This window comes from Petromyzon marinus, chromosome 76 (genome assembly GCF_048934315.1).
Source record: "Petromyzon marinus isolate PM22_M1 ecotype Great Lakes invasive population chromosome 76, UKy_Petmar_22M1.pri1.0, whole genome shotgun sequence".
Classification (NCBI taxonomy): Eukaryota; Metazoa; Chordata; class Hyperoartia; order Petromyzontiformes; family Petromyzontidae; genus Petromyzon; species Petromyzon marinus.
Window position 1 is genome coordinate 5,306,611 of NC_133742.1, and position 7,500 is coordinate 5,314,110.

At 58.1% G+C, this 7,500-nt stretch overlaps 1 pseudogene; it reads left to right on the forward strand.

Moving 5' to 3' along the window:
• Window positions 1-932: 932 nt before the first annotated feature.
• Window positions 933-7,500, forward strand: part of LOC116938097 (histidine--tRNA ligase, mitochondrial-like) — a 64,393-nt pseudogene continuing 57,825 nt past the window's right edge.

A 7,500-nucleotide genomic window follows, 5' to 3' on the forward strand; every position in this document is an offset into this window, starting at 1 on the left:
GTGGTGATGGTGATGGTGGCGATGGTGGTGATGGTGATGGTGGTGGTGGTGATGATGGTGGTGATGGTGGTAATGGTGGTGATGGTGGTGGTGATGGTGATGATGGTGGTGGATGGTTGATGGTGATGATGGTGATGATGGTGATGGTGGTGATGGTGATGGTGGTGATGGTGGTGATGGTGATGGTGGTGGTGATGGTGATGATGGTGATGGTGGTGATGGTGATGGTGGTGATGGTGATGGTGGTGATGGTGGTGGTGATGGTGGTGGTGGTGATGGTGGTGGTGATGGTGGTGATGATGGTGATGGTGGTGATGGTGGTGATGGTGGTGATGATGGTGATGGTGGTGATGGTGCTTGTGGTGATGGTGGTGGTGGTGATGGTGGTGGTGATGGTGGTGGTGGTGATGGTGATGGTGGTGATGGTGATGGTGGTGATGGTGATGATGGTGGTGGTGATGGTGATTGTGGTGGTGATGGTGATGGTGGTGGTGGTGATGGTGGTGGTGGTGTGGTGGTGGTGATGGTGATGATGGTGGTGATGGTGATGGTGCTGGTGATGGTGGTGATGGTGGTGATGGTGGTGATGGTGATGGTGGTGGTGATGGTGATGATGGTGATGGTGGTGATGGTGATGTTAGTGATGGTGATGATGATGGTGGTGGTGGTGGTGGTGATGGAGGTGATGGTGGGTGATGGTGATGTTAGTGATGGTGATGATGATGGTGGTGGTGGTGATGGTGATGTTAGTGATGGTGATGATGATGGTGGTGGTGGTGGTGGTGATGGAGGTGATGGTGGTGATGGTGATGTTAGTGATGATGATGGTGGTGGTGGTGGTGGTGATGGTGATGTTAGTGATGATGATGATGATGGTGGTGGTGGTGGTGTTAGGACGTCTTGCTGGGCTCATTACGGAGAGGAGTTCTCATCTGATCTTCGAGCTCCAGGACCAGGGAGGAGAGCTCCTGGCCCTACGCTACGACCACACGGTGACCATCACCATCACCATCATCAGCACCTATCCCCTCCCCCCCTCACCCCATCATCAGCAACCACCATCACCACCACCACCATCATCACCATCATCAGCAACATCACCATCATCACCATCACCACCGCCACCATCACCACCACCACCATCACCACCACCACCACCATCACCACCACCATCACCTCCACCACCACCATCACCACCATCACCACCACCATCACCACCACCATCACCACCACCACCACCACCACCATCACCACCACCACCATCATCACCATCACCACCACCACCACCATCACCACCACCATCATCACCACCACCACCACCATCACCACCACCACCATCACCACCACCACCATCATCACCATCACCTCCACCACCACCATCACCATCATCACCACCACCACCATCACCACCACCATCACCACCACCACCATCACCACCACTATCACCACCACCACCATCACCACCACTATCACCACCACCACCATCACCACCATCACCACCACCATCACCACCACTATCACCACCACCACCATCATCACCATCACCACCACCACCATCACCACCACCATCATCATCACCACCACCATCATCATCACCACCACCATCATCATCACCATCATCACCACCACCATCACCACCATCACCACCACCATCACCTCCACCACCATCACCATCACCACCACCATCATCACCATCACCATCACCACCATCACCACCGTCACCATCACCATCCCCACCACCACCACCACCATCACCACCACCATCACCACCATCACCACCATCACCACCACCATCACCACCATCCCCCCATGCCCCTCCCCCCCATGCCCCTCCCCCCCATGCCCCTCCCCCCCATGCCCCTCCCCCCCATGCCCCTCCCCCCCTGCCCCTCCCCCCCCCATGCCCCTCCCCTACAGGTGCCGTTTGCCCGCTACCTGGCTTGTTTCAACCTGCGTCGCATGAAGCGCTACCAGGTGGGGCGAGTCTACCGCAGGGAGAACCCCTCGCTCGCTCAGGGGCGACTACGGGAGTTCTGGCAGTGTGTGAGTCGCCCGCACGCTCACCCACCACGTCACTCACCCACCACGTCACTCACCACGTCACTCACCACGTCACTCACCACGTCACTCACCACGTCACTCACCACGTCACTCACCACGTCACATGAAGCGCTACCAGGTGGGGCGAGTCTACCGCAGGGAGAACCCCTCGCTCGCTCAGGGACGACTTCGCGAGTTCTGGCAGTGTGTGAGTCGCCCGCACGCTCACCCACCACGTCACTCACCCACTCACGTCACTCACCACGTCACTCACCACGTCACTCACCCACCACGTCACTCACCACGTCACATGAAGCGCTACCAGGTGGGGCGAGTCTACCGCAGGGAGAACCCCTCGCTCGCTCAGGGACGACTTCGGGAGTTCTGGCAGTGTGTGAGTCGCCCGCACGCTCACCCACCACGTCACTCACTCACTCACCACGTCACTCACTCACTCACCACGTCACTCACTCACTCACCACGTCACTCACCACGTCACTCACCACGTCACTCACCACGTCACTCACCACGTCACATGAAGCGCTACCAGGTGGGGCGAGTCTACCGCAGGGAGAACCCCTCGCTCGCTCAGGGACGACTTCGGGAGTTCTGGCAGTGTGTGAGTCGCCCGCACGCTCACCCACCACGTCACTCACTCACCACGTCACTCACCCACCACGTCACTCACTCACCACGTCACTCACTCACTCACCACGTCACTCACCACGTCACTCACCACGTCACTCACCACGTCACTCACTCACCACGTCACTCACCACGTCACATGAAGCGCTACCAGGTGGGGCGAGTCTACCGCAGGGAGAACCCCTCGCTCGCTCAGGGACGACTTCGGGAGTTCTGGCAGTGTGTGAGTCGCCCGCACGCTCACCCACCACGTCACTCACTCACCACGTCACTCACTCACCACGTCACTCACTCACCACGTCACTCACTCACCACGTGACTCACCACGTCACTCACTCACCACGTCACTCACTCACCACGTCACTCACCACGTCACTCACCACGTCACTCACTCACCACGTCACTCACCACGTCACTCACCACGTCGCATGAAGCGCTACCAGGTGGGGCGAGTCTACCGCAGGGAGAACCCCTCGCTCGCTCAGGGGCGACTTCGCGAGTTCTGGCAGTGTGTGAGTCGACCGCACGCTCACCCACCACGTCACTCACTCACCACGTCACTCACCATGTCACTCACCACGTCACTCACTCACCACGTCACTCACTCACCACGTCACTCACTCACCACGTCACTCACTCACTCACCCACCACGTCACTCACCACGTCACTCACTCACCACGTCACTCACCACGTCACATGAAGCGCTACCAGGTGGGGCGAGTCTACCGCAGGGAGAACCCCTCGCTCGCTCAGGGGCGACTACGCTAGTTCTGGCAGTGTGTGAGTCGCCCGCACGCTCACCCACCACGTCACTCACCCACCACGTCACTCACCACGTCACTCACCACGTCACTCACTCACTCACCACGTCACCCACCACGTCACTCACTCAACACGTCACTCACTCACCACGTCACTCACCACGTCACTCACCACGTCACTCACCACGTCATTCACTCACTCAACACGTCACTCACTCACTCACCACGTCACTCACTCACCACGTCACTCACCACGTCACTCACTCACTCACTCACCACGTCACTCACTCACTCACCACGTCACTCACTCACCACGTCACTCACCACGTCACCCACCACGTCACTCACTCACCACGTCACTCACTCACCACGTCACTCACTCACTCAACACGTCTCTCACCCACCACGTCACTCACCACGTCACTCACCACGTCACTCAACACGTCTCTCACTCACCACGTCACTCACCACGTCACTCACTCACCACGTCACTCACTCAACACGTCTCTCACTCACCACGTCACTCACCACGTCACTCACTCACCACGTCACTCACTCAACACGTCACTCACTCAACACGTCACTCACTCACCACGTCACTCACTCACCACGTCACTCACCACGTCACTCACCACGTCACTCACTCACTCACTCACCACGTCACTCACTCACCACGTCACTCACCACGTCACTCACCACGTCACTCACTCACCACGTCACTCACCACGTCACTCACCACGTCACTCAACACGTCACTCACTCACTCACCCACCACGTCACTCACTCACCACGTCACTCACCACGTCACTCACCACGTCACTCACCACGTCACTCACTCACCACGTCACTCACCACGTCACTCACTCAACACGTCACTCACCACGTCACTCACTCACCACGTCACTCACCACGTCACTCACTCACTCACTCACCACGTCACTCACTCACCACGTCACTCACTCACTCAACACGTCACTTACTCACCACGTCACTCACTCACTCAACACGTCACTCACTCACCACGTCACTCACCACGTCACTCACCACGTCACTCACCACGTCACTCACTCACTCAACACGTCACTCAACACGTCACTCACTCACCCAACACGTCACTCACCCAACACGTCACTCACTCACAACGTCACTCACCACGTCACTCAACACGTCACTCACTCAACACGTCACTCACTCACTCAACACGTCATTCACTCACCACGTCACTCACTCACCACGTCACTCACCACGTCACTCACCACGTCACTCACTCACCACGTCACTCACCACGTCGCTCACTCAACACGTCACTCACTCACCACGTCACTCACCACGTCACTCACTCAACACGTCACTCACTCACTCAACACGTCACTCACCACGTCACTCACCACGTCACTCACTCACCACGTCACTCACTCAACACGTCACTCACCACGTCACTCACTCAACACGTCACTCACTCACCACGTCACTCACTCACTCAACACGTCACTCACCACGTCACTCACCACGTCACTCACTCACCACGTCACTCACTCACCACGTCACTCACTCACCACGTCACTCACCACGTCACTCACCACGTCACTCACCACGTCACTCACCACGTCACTCACCACGTCACTCACTCACTCACTCACCACGTCACTCACTCACCACGTCACTCACTCACCACGTCACTCACCACGTCACTCACTCACCACGTCACTCACTCACCACGTCACTCACTCACCACGTCACTCACTCACCACGTCACTCACCCACCACATCACTCACTCACTCACCACGTGAGTGTGTGAGTGTGTGAGTGAGTGAGTGGGTGAGTGAGTGAGTGTGTGAGTGAGTGAGTGAGCGAGTGAGTGAGCGTGCGAGTGAGCGTGCGAGTGAGCGTCCGAGCGTGTGAGTGAGTGAGCGTGTGAGTGAGTGAGCGTGTGAGTGAGCGAGTGAGTGAGTGTGTGAGTGAGTGAGCGTGTGAGTGAGCGTGTGAGTGAGCGTGCGAGTGAGTGAGCGAGTGAGAGTGCGAGTGAGCGAGTGAGTGAGCGAGTGAGTGAGCGTGTGAGTGAGCTTGTGAGTGAGTGAGCGTGCGAGTAAGCGTGCGAGTGAGCGTGCGAGTAAGCGTGCGAGTGAGCGAGTGAGTGAGCGTGTGAGTGAGCGTGTGAGTGAGTGAGTGGGTGAGCGTGTGAGTGAGTGAGTGAGCGTGTGAGTGAGCATGTGAGTGAGCGAGTGAGTGGGCGAGTGAGTGAGCGTGTGAGTGAGCGAGCGAGCGTGCGAGTGAGTGAGCGAGTGAGCGTGTGAGCGTGTGAGTGAGCGTGCGGGCGAGTGAGTGAGTGAGCGTGTCTCTGTGGTTCAGGACTTTGACATTGCTGGTCACTATGAGGCAATGTTGCCAGACGCAGAGTGTATCAGAGTCATCCACGAACTGCTCACCGACCTTAACGTGGGGGACTTCACCATTCGGGTGAGTGGGGGGGTGGTGGGTGAGTGGGTGGGTGGGTGGGTGAGTGGGTGGGTGGGTGAGTGGGTGAGTGGGTGAGTGAGTGAGTGGGTGGGTGGTTGGGTGGGTGAGTGAGTGGGTGAGTGAGTGGGTGGGTGGGTGGGTGAGTGAGTGGGTGGGTGAGTGGGTGGGTGGGTGGGTGAGTGGGTGGGTGAGTGTGAGGGTTAGTGGGTGAGTGTGTGGGTGAGTGAGTGCGTGGGTGGGTGAGTGAATGAGTGGGTGAGTGAGTGAGTGGGTGAGTGAGTGGGTGGGTGGATGAGTGGGTGAGTGGGTGAGTGAGTAGGTGAGTGAGCGGGTGAGCGTGTAGATGAGTGAGTGGGTGAGTGAGCGTGTGGGTGAGTGAGTAGGTGAGTGAGCGGGTGAGCGTGTGAGTGAGTGAGTAGGTGAGTGAGCGTGTGGGTGAGTGAGTGAGTGAGTGGGTGGGTGGGTGAGTGAGTGGGTGAGTGGGTGAGTGAATGAGTGGGTGAGTGGGTGAGTGGGTGAGTGAGTGAGTGGGTGAGTGGGTGGGTGGGTGAGTGGATGAGTGAGTGAGTGGGTGAGTGAGTAGGTGAGTGAGCGGGTGAGCGTGTGGGTGAGTGAGTAGGTGAGTGAGCGTGTGGGTGAGTGAGTGAGTGAGTGGGTGGGTGGGTGTGTGAGTGGGTGAGTGGGTGAGTGGGTGAGTGAATGAGTGGGTGAGTGGGTGAGTGGGTGAGTGGGTGAGTGTGTGGGTGAGTAGGTGAGTGAGCGGGTGAGCGTGTGGGTGAGTGAGTAGGTGAGTGAGCGGGTGAGCGTGTGGGTGAGTAGGTGAGTGAGTAGGTGAGTGAGCGGGTGAGCGTGTGGGTGAGTAGGTGAGTGAGCGGGTGAGCGTGTGGGTGAGTAGGTGAGTGAGCGTGTGGGTGAGTAGGTGAGTGAGCGGGTGAGCGTGTGGGTGAGTAGGTGAGTGAGTAGGTGAGTGAGCGGGTGAGCGTGTGGGTGAGTGAGTGAGCGGGTGAGCGTGTGGGTGAGTAGGTGAGTGAGTAGGTGAGTGAGCTGGTGAGTGTGTGGGTGAGTGAGTCGGTGAGTGAGCGTGTGGGTGAGTGAGTAGGTGAGTGAGCGGGTGAGCGTGTGGGTGAGTGAGTGAGTAGGTGAGCGTGTGGGTGAGCGTGTGGGTGAGTGAGTGAGTGGGTGAGTGTGTGGGTGAGTAGGTGAGTGAGTAGGTGAGTGAGTGGGTGAGTGAGTGGGTGAGTGAGCGGGTGAGCGTGTGGGTGAGTAGGTGAGTGAGCGGGTGAGTGTGTGGGTGAGTGAGTAGGTGAGTGAGCGGGTGAGCGTGTGGGTGAGTAGGTGAGCGTGTGGGTGAGCGTGTGGGTGAGTAGGTGAGTGAGCGTGTGGGTGAGTAGGTGAGTGAGCGTGTGGGTGAGTAGGTGAGTGAGCGGGTGAGCGTGTGGGTGAGTAGGTGAGTGAGCGTGTGGGTGAGTAGGTGAGTGAGTGGGTGAGCGTGTGGGTGAGTGAGTAGGTGAGTGAGTGGGTGAGCGTGTGGGTGAGTAGGTGAGTGAGTGGGTGAGTGTGTGGGTGAGTGAGTAGGTGAGTGAGTGGGTGAGCGT